Raw genomic sequence first — 13,962 nt, 5'->3', positions numbered from 1 at the left:
GGCGTGGTGGTGGGCACCTGTAGTCCCAGCTACTCGGGAGGCTGAGGCAGGAGAATGGCGTGAACCCGGGAGGCGGAGCTTGCAGTGAGCCAAGATAGCGCCACTGAACTCCAGCCTGGGCGACAGAGCGAGACTCCGTCTCAAAAAAAAAATTTTTTTTCTTGTTGCCAGGTGCACTGGCTAACGCCTATAATCCCAGCACTTTGGGAGGTTGAGGTGGGCAGATCATGAGGTCAGAAGTTCGAGACCAGCCTTACCAACATGGTGAAGCCCCATCTTTACTAAAAATACAAAAATTAGCTGGGCGTGGTGGCACATGCCTGTAATCCCAGTTACTCAGGAGGCTGAGGCAGGAAAATCGCTTGAATCTGGGAGGCGGAAGTTGCAGTGAGCCGAGATCACACCACTGCACTCCAGCCTGGGCGACAAGGCGAGACTTCATCTCAAAATAAATAAAAAAATAAAGAAAATAAATAAAGAAAATTGTTTTACTTTTGAATTTTTTTCTTTTTAAAAATACTTAAAAATATGGACTGCTTCATGAATTTGTGTGTCATCCTTGCATAGGAGCCATGCTAATCTTCTCTGTATCGTTCCAATTTTAGTACATGTGCTGCCTAAACAAGCGCCAGTTTACCCTTTTATACAATGCAATGTATCTTTGACATTATTCCATAAAGATCTCCATCCCTAACAGCTGCCATAGCATTCCATTGTATGGTTTCCTTTTTTTTTTTTAATTATGAAGAATACTGTTTTGACACTGGCAGTGAGCCAAAATCGCACCACGGCACTCCAGCTTGGGCAACACAGCAAGACTCTGCCTCAATAAAAAACAAAACCAAAAAAACCCAAAACTTGCTTACAGTGTCCCAAGGAATCCAGGAACAGTGTAAATCTGAATCAAGAGTAATTCACAGCTTAATTTTAAGAGCTGGCATCTGCATCTTTCTTTCTTTCTTTTTTTTTTTTGAGCTAGAGTCTCACTCAGTCGCCCAGGCTGGAGTGCAGTGGCGTGATCTCGGCTCACCGAAAGCTCCGCCTCCCAGATTCACGCCATTCTCCTGCCTCAGCCTCCCTAGTAGCTGGGACTACAGGCACCCGCCACCACGCCTGGCTAATTTTTTTGTATTTTTAGTAGAGACGGGGTTTCACTGTGTTAGCCAGGATGATCTCGATCTCCTGACCTCATGATCTGCCCATCTCGGCCTCCCAAAGTGCTGGGATTACAGGTGTGAGCCACAGTGCCTGGCCAGGCATCTGCAGCTTTCCAAGCTCCACAGGTGATTTCGATGAACATTCTTGGATAAAAGCTACTGCTATAAGAGGATTGGCAAAAACCATATTCCTCAAGTGAAATTACACACATTACTGGAGACATAAATCAGTTCTCGGGGCCAGGCGCAGTGGCTCAGGCCTGTAATCCCAGCACTTTGGGAGGCCGAGGCAGGCGGATCACCTGAGGTCAGGAGTTCAAGACCAGCCTGACCAACATGGAGAAATCTCGTCTCTACTAAAAATACAAAATTAGCTGGGCATGGTGGCACATGCCTGTAATCCCAGCTACTAGGCGAGGCTGAGGTAATCACTTGAACCCGGGAAGCAGAGATTGCAGTGAGCTGGGATCGTGCCATTGCACTCCAGCCTGGGCAGTAAGAGTAAATCTCTGTCTCAAAAAAAACCAAAAAAAAAAATCAGTTCTCATAGTTCGCTAGAATACGGGTGAACATTTTATTTTCTCCACTACATTTAGAATAACGATGAAGCAGTAAGGGAAGTAACAATTGATGTGCTTGAAAACAAAACCTCCTCTATATCACATTCAACACCATCCAGTCTAGATCTTTGTTGTACAGCAATGAAACTGGAAGAGCACTGCTTAAAAGATCCTCAGCATCCCTTTCACCAGAAGAAAGGTAACAGGAGCACCAGAAGCATGATTACGGTTGCTGTGTGGTCTGCTTCCCAGTGAAAGACCTGTTTAACTAAACACCAAGATAATAAGCAAAACACAACTGTCATGATTCCAAGCCTTGGCCCCTAATACCTTTCACTTCTCTGACCTCTCTACTTTATGTCTATAGGTAGTCACATATAGTTACTGTATAACTCAGTTTCTTCATCTGTAAAACAGACTTAATGACCCTCATGGGATAACTGAGAGGTTAGCTTTTTTCTTTTTTGAGATGGAGTCTCGCTCTGTCGCCCAGGATGGAGTCCAGTGGCATGATCTCGGCTCACTGCAAGCTCCGCCTCCCGGGTAGCTGGGACTACAGGCGCCAGCCACCACGCCCGGCTAATTTTTTTGTATTTTTAGTAGAGACAGGGTTTCACCATGTTAGCCATCCTGGTCTCGATCTCCTGACCTCGTGATCCACCCGCCTCAGCCTCCCAAAGTGCTGGGATTACAGGCGTGAGCCACCACGCCTGGCCCTGAGAGGTTAGCTTTTATGACCCCTGGCATTAATTATTTATATATTTGCACATACACTCTACAGTCTTCATTATATACTGCTTAAGCAGCATATATTCAGAGATAGCTCTCTGAAACCCAGTACACTTCTCAATGAGAAAACAACATTTTTATCCTATAGATCTGGCTGAAATTCATGACTCGGTTTCTCCAAAGAGCAGAGCAGTTCCAGAAAACACTCAAGAAGAACCCAGATATGGCTACCATGAACGAACCAAGAACTACAAAACAGAGAAACCAAGATCTTATTTCTGGAGGACTGAGACAGAAGAGCTGCCAGAAACAGAAATTACAATACATATACCTGAAGTGCAGGAATTTCTTGTGCTTTTTCGTTTATCTGGCCCAGGGAGGAGAATAAAGTCACAAAGTTTGTGTAATAAATGGCAAAAGGAGGCCAGGCACAGTGGCTCGCGCCTGTAATCCCAACACTTTGGGAGGCCGAGGTGGGAGGATCACCTGAGGTCAGGAGTTTGAAACCAGCTTGACCAACATGGTGAAACCCCATCTCTACTAAAAATACAAAATTAGCCAGGCATAGTGGCACATATCTGTAATCCCAGCTATTCAGGAGGCTGAGGCAGAAGAATCACTTGAACCCGGGAGGCGGAGGTTGTAGTGGGACGAGATTGTGCCACTGCACTCTAGCCTGGGCAACAAGAGTGAAACTCTGTCTCTAAACAAATAAATGGCAAAAGGAATTTACCTTCCGAGGAGTAAAGGAAGGAAGTACGTTCTGGATACAAACAGAAAATTTTAACAAAATTTATTTGTGACAAATTTTTTTTTTTTTTGAGACGGAGTCTCGCTCTGTTGCCCAGGCTGGAGTGCAGTGGCCGGATCTCAGCTCACTGCAAGCTCTGCCTCCGGGTTTATGCCATTCTCCTGCCTCAGCCCCCTGAGTAGCTGGGACTACAGGCGCCCGCCACCTCGCCTGGCTAGTTTTTTGTGTTTTTTTAGTAGAGACGGGGTTTCACCGCGTTAGTCAGGATGGTCTCGATCTCCTGACCCTGTGATCCGCTCGGCCTCCCAAAGTGCTGGGATTACAGGCTTGAGCCACCGCGCCCGGCCAATTTTATATCTTAAATATCTTCCAATTCATACTTTTTTCTAGCCCCACTGCTACTGCTCTATTCCAAGCCACCATCATCTCTTGCATGGATAACTCCTGATCCAATGCATTTTCAACAGTAGCCAGTGATTTCAAAATGAAAACCTATCTCTTCACATCATTATCTATGGGCATTTGAGCTGAAGGTCCCTGCACTTACACCTATCAATCATAATTACCTTGTGCTTTGCCCAACTTTTCACTTAACCAATTTCCTTAGCTTAAATGTCACTTCCTTAGAAGTCCTTCCCTGAAGCCCCAGACTGGGTTAACTCTGTATGAACATGCTCCTATAGTATTCATTCACATAAAAATTATCTACTGGGCACCTATCATGTGTGAGGTGCTGGAAAAATGGCGTGGACAAGACAGACAAAATCCTTGATCTCTTAGACCTTATTATTCTAGTGCGGACAAGTGAGTGAGCACTATTGAGTGTGTGCACACATGTATTTGCAAAGCATGGCACAGACAATAAACAATAAAATATTACTGATGTTACAAAGCAAATCTCTTTAGAGTAACATTTAAACAGAAACCCAACTACAAGGAGACAACTCAGCCAAAATAAGAAAAGCACTCCAAGTTTAGGGAATAGTTGGTTTGAAAGTCCTAAGTTGAGAATGAGCTTGCTTTGTCTGAGGAAAAGAAATGTGGCCAGGTGGAAAGACCTTGACTAGACTGAGGGAATCAGGCAGGGAGAAGATGACAATTATTTTGCATATCACTTCTTACTTCATTCCTTTTTCCATCTAGTTCTTTTTACTATTCCATTTTCTTTTCTCCCTTTTTACCCCTAGTTTAGGTTGAAGATCTAGTCAATTAATGGCTATCAAAGTTCATAACTGCAGATCTTCTAGCATTTTTTTGTTTGTTTAAGATGGAGTTTTACTCTTGTCGCCCAGGCAGGAGTGAAGTGGTGTGATCTCAGCTTACTTCAGAACTCTGCCTCTGGGGTTCAACCAATTCTCCTGCCTCAGCCTCCCAAGTAGCTGGGATTACAGGTGCCCGCCACCATGCCCAGCTTTTTTTTTTTTTTTTTGAGACAGAGTCTTACTCTGTTGCCCAGGCTCGAGTGCAGGGGCGCGATCTCGGCTCATCGCAACTTCTGCCTCCGGAGTTCAAGTGCTTCTCCTGTCTCAGTCCCACTAAGTAGCTGGGATTACAAGTGTGCGCCACCATGCCCAGCTAATTTTTTGAATGTTTAGTAGAAACGGGGTTTCACCATGTTGGCCAGGCTGGTCTCGAACTCCTGACCTCAGTTGATCTGCCCGCCTCAGTCTCCCAAAGTGCTGGGATTACAGGCGTGAGCCACCATGCCCGACCAGATCTTCTAGTTTTTAATACTATTAAGAGATAAAATCAAATTAGCTAGGCACTGTGGCTCACACCTGTAATCCCAGCACTTCAGGAGGCCAAAACGAGAGTCGTGGGGTGGTTGAGCCCACAAGTTTCAGACCAGCCTGGGCAACATAGTGAGACTCCATCGCTCTTTTCTTTTTGAGAGGGGGTCTTGCTCTGTCACCCAGGCTAGAGTGCGGTGACCTTGGCTCACAACCTCCGCCTCCAGGATTCAAGCGATTCTCCTGCCTCAGCCTCCTGAATAACTGGGATTACAAGCGCCTGACTAATTTTTCTATTTTTAGTAGAGATGAGGTTTCACCATCTTGGCCAGGCTGGTCTTGAACTCCTGACCTCGTGATCTGCCCACCTCGGCCTCCCAAAGTGCTGGCGCCCAGCTGTGAGACTCCATCTCTAAAAGATTAATTAATTAGGCTAGGTGTGGTGGCTCACACCTGTAATCCCAGCACTTTGGGAGGCGGGCAGATCACCTGAGGTCAGGAGTTCAAGACCAGCCTGACCAACACGGAGTAACCCCATCTCTACTAAAAATACAAAATGAGCCAGATGTGGTGGCGCATGCCTGTAATCTCAGCTACTCGGGAGGCTGAGGCAGGAGAGTCACTTGAACCCAGGAGGCAGAGCTTGCGGTGAGCCGAGATCATACCATTGCACTCTAGCCTGGGCAGCAAGAGCAAAACTCTGTCTCAAAAAATATAAAAATAAAAAAAATTAGCTGGGCGTGATGGCAGGCACCTGTAATCTCAGTTACCCAACTACTTGGGAGGCTAAGGCAGGGAGAACTGCTTGAACCTGGGAGGCAGAGGTTGCAGTGAGGCCAGATCACGACACTTTATTCCAGCCTGGGCAAGAGAGTGAGACTCCGCCTCAAAAATAAAATTAAAAGAAAAAAAAAAGACACAGAGAAGACAGGTCTGGAAGAAAAAAAAAATACAAAAAGGTAAACAATGCAAGTTCAAGTGAGAGTCCAAAATGGCAAGCATACATAATTACCAAAGGTAGTATAAGCAATAAAAAGTAGCCATAAATGCACTACAGGAGGTTGGAGGAAGAACTGGCTAGGGTATTAGGAAACATTTTGAAAAGTTGGGATTGAAACCAGGCTTTACTAGCATTTGAAAAGGTGGACTGGTACGGCAATTTGGCTTCAGGAACTGTTGTAAACAAAGGCAATGTGACACATATAAACCAGTTTGGGCTGGAGCTCACTGAATAGGAAATATTTTCTACAAGGTTTCCTTCCATTTAAAACAAAGGCCAAAGTCCTCAACGTAACACTTACATTCTTCAGTTCCTATTCCAGACTAATTATGTCCCTTCTTCCCTCACAAAATCTACACTCCTGTCAAAGACTATAACCTGGCCATAACCTGAACACATTCTATGCTTCCTCCATAACTTTGCTCATCTATTAAGAAGAGTGAGCTTAGGTCCAACATGGTGGCTCACGTCTGTAATCCCAGCACTTTGGGAGGATGAGGGAGGCGAATTACCTGAGGTTGGGAGTTCGAGACTAGTCTGACCAACATGGAGAAACCCTATCTCTACTAAAAATACACAATTAGCTGGGTGAGGTGGCGCATGCCTGTAATCTCAGCTACTCCAGAGACTGAGGTAGGAGAATTGCTTGAACCTGGGAGGGGGAAGTTGCGGTGAGCCAAGATCGTGCCACTGCCCTCCAGCCTGGGCATCAAGAGTGAAACTCCATCTCAAAAAAAAAAAAAAAAAGAAGAAGTGTGGGTTTGGTGGGGTGCAGTGGCTCATGCTTGTAATCCCAGCACATTGGGAGGCCAAGGCAGGTGGATCACTTGAGGTCAGGAGTTCAAGACCAGCCTGGCTAAGATGGTGAAATCTCAACTCTAGTAAAAATACAAAAATCAGCCAGGTGTGGTGGCATGTGCCTGTAATCCCAGATACTCGTGAGGCTAAGGCAGGAGAATTCCTTGAACCTGGGAGGTGGAGGTTTGCAGTGAACCAAGATTGTGCCATTGCACTCCAGCCTGGGATACAGGACAAGACTCTGCCTCAAAAAAAAAAAAAAAAAAAAAGTATGGGCCGGCCACTGTGGCCCACATCTGTAATTTCAGCACTTTGGGAGGCTGAGGTAGGCGGATCGCTTGAGGCCAGGAGTTTGAGACCAGCCCAGCAACATGGTGAAACCCCGTGTCTACTAAAAATACAAAAAAAAAAACTAGCCAGCATGGCGCACCTGTAGTCCCAGCTATTCAAGAGGCTGAGGCACAAGAATTGCTCGAACTCACAAAACAGGGTTAGGATGCAGTGAGCTGATATCGCGCCACTGCACTCCAGTCTGCGAGACAGAACAAGACTCCATCTCAAAGGAAAAAAAAAAAAAAAAAAGTGTGCTCCTGGCTAGGCTTGGTGGCTCACGCCTATAAATCCAGTACGTTGGGAAGTCGAGCCGGGTGGATCACTTGAGGTCTGGAGTTCAAGACCAGCCTGGCCAACATGGTGAAACCCCATATCTACTAAAAATACAAAAATTAGCCACATGTGGTGGTGCATATGTGTAACTCCAGCTACTTGGGAGGGTGGGACACAAGAATTACTTGAACCAGGCAGGCAGAGGTTACAGTGAGCTGAGATCTTGACACTGTACTCCAGCCTCGGTGACAGAGTAAGACTCTGTCTCAAAAAAAAAGTAGTGTGCTCCTGTAGAGGGCCAACAGTCAAAATCCTACCTATTCTTCAAGACCCAGCTTAAATGCTACTTTCTCCATGAAGTCTACCCAATTTAGCTAAATAATATTTCTCTTTTCTTTGGGGTTCCCAAAGCATTTTGTTTCTATTTTTACTTGCACACACAATTAAAGGTAGGTCTGGAACCTGAACAAGTTGTTGAACCCTATATGGGCAATAAAGATGGATGTCTCAGGCTGGGTGCGGTAGCTCATGCCTGTAATCCCAGCACTTTGGGAGGCTGAGGCAGGCGGATCTCCTGAGGTCAGGAGTTTTGAGACCAGCCTGACTAACATGGAGAAACCCCGTCTCTACCAAAAGTACAAAATTAGCCAGGCATGGTGGTGCATATGCCTGTGATCCCAGCTACTTGGGAGACTGAGGCAGGAAAATCGCTTGAACCCAGAAGGTTGAGGTTGCGGTGAGCCGAGATTGCACCATTGCACTCCAGCCTGGGCAACAAGAACAAAAACTCCATCTCAAAAAAAAAAAAAAAAAAAAAAAGGATGAATGTCTCAGAAGCATCAGGGAATAGAAGTACAAAGCTATAAGTTATTAAGGGAATAAGCAGCAAGATAAATCTGATCCATACACCCTAAAGTGAAAACAACGAAGAAGTACCTTTTGTTGAAAGAATCACCAACTACATACCAATCATCAAAAGGCAGGTGAAGGCATGTGTAGTATATTCAGGTGGTAGTCTTGTTTCTAAACTGCTTTTAGTCTGTAAGCTGTGGTTGTTTGTGAAGCAAATGCTTTCCAGATGGAAAACTTGAGCAGAAAACAAGAACTTATGCCACACACACAGTTAGCAGTTTCTTTTTTTTGGAGTCTTGCTCTTTCACCCAGGCTGGAGTACAGTGGTACAATCTTAGCTCCCTGCAACCTCCACCTCCCAGGTTCAAGCAATTCTCCTGCTTCCGCCTCCTGAGTCACTGGGATTACAGGCATGCGCCACCATGCCCAGCTAATTGTGTATTTTTAGTAGAGATGGAGTTTATCCATGTTGGTAAGGCTGGTCTCAAACTCCGACCTCAGGTGATCCACCCACCTCGGCCCCCCATAGTGCTGATATTATAGGAGCGAGCCATCACTCCCGGTCAGGAGTTTCATTTTTAAAGGAACACCAGTCCTTGAATTCCAGAGGATCTAAGGCTAGAATACTGGTGTGCGAATACATTTTGAATTTTATCTGAGATGTGTTCTGAAACTTGGAAAACCCCTTTGAGTATGTTGGCATGGATATTTTACCATAGATTTTTGGTTTGAGAGACCACAAGAGTCTGCAAATGTTAGTATGGACACAGTGATACCTCAAGCAATCTTTCAAAGGTTAATTTAAGATAAAATAAAAGTGGTTACAAAGCTAGACCAGAATCATGACTACATTGGAAACATGTATCAAAACACCACAGTGGCCAGGCATGGTGGCTCACACCTGCAATCCCAGCACTTTGAGAGGCTGAGGTGGGTGGATCACTTGAGGTCAGGATTTCAAGATCAGCCTGGCCAATATGGTGAGACCTCATCTCAACTAAAAATACAAAAAAAAGTTAGCTGGGCATGGTGGTGTGCGCCTGTATTCTAGCTACTCGGGAGGCTGAGGCAGGACAATCACTCGAACCCGGGAGTTGGAGGCTGCAGTGAGCCGAGATCACACCACTGCACTCCAGCCTGGGTGACAGAGCAAGACTTGTCTAAAAAAAAAAAAAGAAAAGAAAAAAAACCATCACAGTGGGCCAGGTGCCGTGGCTCATGTCTATAATTCCAGTACTTTGGGAGGGCGAGGTGGGAAAATTACTTGAGGCCAGGAGTTTGAAACTAGCCTGGGCAACATAGTGAGTCCCTGCCTCTATTTATATGAGAAAAATAAAATAAAAAATAAACAAAACCCACCACAGGCTGGGCACGGTGGCTCATACCTGTAATCCCTACACTTTGGGAGGCCAAGGCAGGTGGATCACCTGAGGTCAGGAGTTCAAGACCAACCACCTGGCCAATATGATGAAACCCCATCTCTACTTAAAAAATACAAAAAATTAGCCAGGCGTAGTGGCAAGTGCCTGTAATTCCAGCTACTTAGGAGGCCTGAGGCAGGAGAATCACTTGAACTTAGGAGGCGGAGGTTGCACTAAGCTGAGATTGCACCACTGCACTCCAGCCTGGGCAACAAGAGCAAAACTCCGTCTCAAAAAAAAAAACCCCACCACATTGTACCACATAAGGATACACCATTCTTGTCAGTTAAAAATTAATACTATAGGCTGGTCGCGGTAGCTCACACCTGTAATCCCAAAACTTTGGGTGGCCGAGGAGGGTGGATCACCCGAGGTCAGGAGTTCAAGACCAGTCTGGCCAACATGGCAAGACACCATCTCTACTAAAAATACAAAAATTAGCCAAGCGTTGTGGGGGGCCCCGGTTGCCCCAGTTACTCCAGAGGCTGAAGCAGGAGGATCGCTTGAACCTGGGAGGTGGAGGTTGCAGTGAGCTGAGATTGCGCCACTGCACTCCAGCCTTGGCGACAGAGCGAGACTCCGTCTCAAAAAAAAAAAAAATTAATACCATAGCTCTGTTAGGTCCTCAAAGTGTCAACTATTATTTTAAAAGGCACAATTTCACAGACAAATTAGGTCGCCCCCTTCTGGTCATCAAAGTATAAATGCTAAAGGCAGGAAAAATTGAATACAAGTTATTCTATGCAAATACTGACAGGATCTAAATTTCGTCCATATTTGAGTAACTTTTCCAAATAACCTTGGGAAGGCTATTCAATTTTTCAACAGATATCGCTACTGATAATTATTCAGATCAATTCAAAGGACACAGAAGATTTTTCAAGATTCTTTTAAAACAGATATATTCAAGCTATTTTGCTTGTTGATGAAACCCAGAATCTGAGGCCTGAGGTACTTAAAATGGCTAGTTGCACAGCCTGTATACCTTTTCTATATTTAGTACCAGAGTGAGTACAAAACTGAAGCTAACCATTCTGGGCAACAGAGACTGTCCCTACAAAAAAGAAGCCATGCATGGTGGCATGAGACTGTAGTCCGAGCTACTCAACAGGCTGTGGTGGGAAGATTGCTTGTGTCCAGGAGGTCGAGGCTTCAGTGAGCCATGATGCCACCACTGCACTCCAGCCTGGCAACAGAGTGAGACCCTGTCTAAAAAAAAAAGAAAAGAAACTAACAGGCTAAGACAAGCAGGCCAAAGACAACAGTTTAACTCTGCCAAATGTCACAGATACAAGACAAGCAAACTACTATGCACATTAATTTGGCTAACACACAGAGTTCTCAGAATGGATCTCAAAGCCCCCCTATTCATCATTCATTCATCAACAATCTGAACGGCCTACTATGTGCCATGCATTGATGAACAAGAGGTATAGCCATTTTTTCTTTTTTTAAGACATAGTTTTGTTCTTGTTGCCCAGGCTGGAGTGCAATAGTGCGATCTTGGCTCATGGCAACCTCTGCCTCCCAGGTTCAAGCGATTCTCCTGCCTCAGCCTCCCAAGTAGCTGGGACTACAGGCGTGTGCCACCACACCTGGCTAATTTTTCTATTTTCAGTAGAGATGGGGTTTCACCATGTTGGCCATGCTGGTCTGGAACTCCTGACCTCAGGTGATCCGCCCGCCTCGGACTCCCAAACTGCGCCTGGCCCTACTATTTATATTTTTAATGTAAAACAATTTAGGATACAGCAGCCACTGAAGAAAAATATCACCACAGGGAAAACCGTAAATGACTTCAGGTCCTCCACTCCCCTGAAGCTTCGTTAAGGTGCCACCAGTTTCAACACAAGTGCTTTTCAATCACACCACTTTCATATAAAAGTCCACAAGGCACCTAGGGAGGAACACCGGCATTAATTTCCTCATTGTATTCCTGAATCTACTCCAAAACCTTGGACCTTTCACAATCTTTCCAAACTGCTAATGTGATTCTTAACACAATTGAGGAGGCTACTGCACCCTGGGCTACAGGTTCTAGTATAACTGATTATAGCTGAACTTTTTGTAAATTCCACCTCAATAGCGTTAAACCAACACGTCTAAATGTAACACCAATTTATGAAAAACCCTCACTTGAAACTTTGAAAAAGAGGTAAAATACGGCCGGGCGCGGTGGCTCACGCCTATAATCCCAGCACTTTGGGAGGCCGAGGCGGGAGGATCACGAGATCAGGAGTTTGAGACCAGCGTGACCAATATGGTGAAAGCCCATCTCTACTAAAAATACAAAAATTAGCCGGGCGTGGTGGTGCGTGCCTGTAATCCCAGCTGGTGGGGAGGCTGAGGCAAGAGAATCGCATGAACCCGGGGAGGTGGAGGTTGCAGTGAGCCAAGATCGTGCCACTGCACTCCAGCCTGGCGACATAGGGAGACTCTTCTCAAAAAAAAAAGAAAAAAAAAAAAAGAGGTAAAATATTGCTCACTCTGTATTCAAATTTTCCAATAAGGAAAAGTTGGCTAAAAACAGAAGGGCCCACGAAACAAATATTACCTCACAATCTCACATACTTACTTTTCCTGTGTCTCCCAATTTCTCGCACTGCACACGATCTAACAATCTCTCACTACCTCACTCCGTTCCTTAACTATTAACTCATCTACGCATTTTTACAATTTCATCAACTTTGTGAGACCAGTTACGATCCCAGACAAAAACGTATGGAACTAATTTTGAATCAAAGCAAGAGCTGCACTTGGACATTTTTAACTCCCCAAAGGAATCATGGAGTGAAGGTAGTAGGAAACCTGGAAAAGTAAAAAAGGCGTATTCAATCCTTTCTTCACAATTATCCTTACAGCCTCCCCACTGTAAGGACCCATCAGGAAGCAAGGGAGGCCTCCTTTCCCCTTTATTCTCACACACCTTACAGAAATATTCTCGGGATCTCCGCCCTACTTATCCTAACGGCTCCTCCCCTTCCAGAGCCAGGCCCAGCAAACGCCTGCCCCTCCCCCTCCGTGCCCCCTTTCCCAAATTAATCCACACATCTCCTCCTCCAATCAGCACACCTTGTGCGGCCCAGAGCCCTCTTCCAATTCACTCGAAGTTACTCCCCCGTAGTCCGGCAAAGCCAGGTTCCTCTGGCAGTCCCGGCCGGACCCAGGGTCCTCCGAAAACAGTTACAAACCTCGGGTCGTGCGGTCGTCAGCCCCTCCTCATGCCTATCCAAGCCTCAAGCCTGTCCCCTTCCGCCCTATCCCGCAGCCGCCCAGGCAAGCAACACTGTCCCAGACCACTCGGGCTCCGAAGAGCAGCCCCAAGTGCTCGGCCCACCCCGGAGCGCTTTAGTCTCAGGCTCAGGATTCGCACCCCGCCCTCTCCATCCTTCACGCAGCTGGCACGGACGCCTCAGCGCCAGGCGGAGAGCTCAGCGCGGGAAGCGGAGAAGCAGGACGCTGGACTCGGGCGCGCTCCCCGCTCCTAATCTCCGCCTAGAAAGCGCGGCCCCTAACGCAGGACTCCCGCCGCCGCCGCCGCGCCCCCTCCCCCAGCTCTCCCGCCTCCAGCGGGCTCCTCACCTCAGAGCAGCGCCCAAGAGCCCGAGAGGAATCGGTACTGCGCTACTGGCGCGTCGCGTCGGGTCGCCTGGGGGAGTGGCGCCCAGGAAGGCAGCAAGCCGGGTGGCCGCAGTGGAGCCCCTCACTGAAGCGGCGTACCGCAGGCCCCAGCCAACGGCCCTCCCCTCAGCCGAACAAAAGAGCCTCGCACTCTGCGCTGCCCGCCGCCTGCATCGCGCAGGCGCGACGACCCGCCGCACGGCACCATGGGCCTGGGGGGTCTGTCCAAGACTACAAGGCCCGAAGCGCAGTGCGCCGCGCACGCACAGTAGGCGAGGGTGGTAGGGATTTCTAGTTTTTAAACTGTAACGGTGGAGAGACTGCAGCGTAGAGCGTTGTAACCTAGAAAATTAGAACACATGGGCCAGGGACGGTGGCTCACGCCCGTCATCCCAACACTTTGGGAGACCGAGGCGGGTGGATCACCTGAGGTCAGGAGTTCAAGACCAGCCTTACCAACAAGTTGAAACCCTGTCTCTACTAAAAATACAAAAATTAGCCGGGCCTGGTGGCAGGCGCCTGTAGTGCCAGCTACTCAGAAGGCTGAGACAGGAGAATTGCTTGAACTTGGGAGGCGGAGGTTGCAGTGAGCCGAGATCCAGCCACTGCACTCCAGCCTGGGCGATGGAGCGAGACTCTATCTCAAAAAAAAAAAAAAAAAAGAAAAGAAAAAAAGAAAAGAAAATTAGAACATAAGATTTTCATAAACGAGCCCCTTTGATGCTTGGCCCCCAAAA

General features: G+C 46.8%; 1 protein-coding gene across 3 annotated transcripts in view; it reads right to left on the bottom strand.

The window, feature by feature from the left end:
* CBX1 (chromobox homolog 1) overlaps nucleotides 1-13,564 on the bottom strand; it is a 48,930-nt gene extending 35,366 nt beyond the window's left edge. For 2 of the 3 annotated variants that reach the window (XR_001008135.1, XM_011999347.1), the window contains exon 1: nucleotides 13,187-13,433. The gene's annotated coding sequence lies outside the window, so the exon portion shown is untranslated. Of the gene's footprint in view, nucleotides 1-12,676 lie in introns of all 3 variants that reach the window. The other variant, XM_011999348.1, reaches the window with a different exon arrangement.
* Between the last annotated feature and the right edge of the window lie 398 nt (nucleotides 13,565-13,962).

Source organism: Mandrillus leucophaeus, unplaced genomic scaffold (genome assembly GCF_000951045.1).
Source record: "Mandrillus leucophaeus isolate KB7577 unplaced genomic scaffold, Mleu.le_1.0 Scaffold59, whole genome shotgun sequence".
Classification (NCBI taxonomy): Eukaryota; Metazoa; Chordata; class Mammalia; order Primates; family Cercopithecidae; genus Mandrillus; species Mandrillus leucophaeus.
The sequence above is the reverse complement of the archived record's forward strand: the minus strand, read 5'-3'. Positions and strand labels throughout refer to the sequence as shown.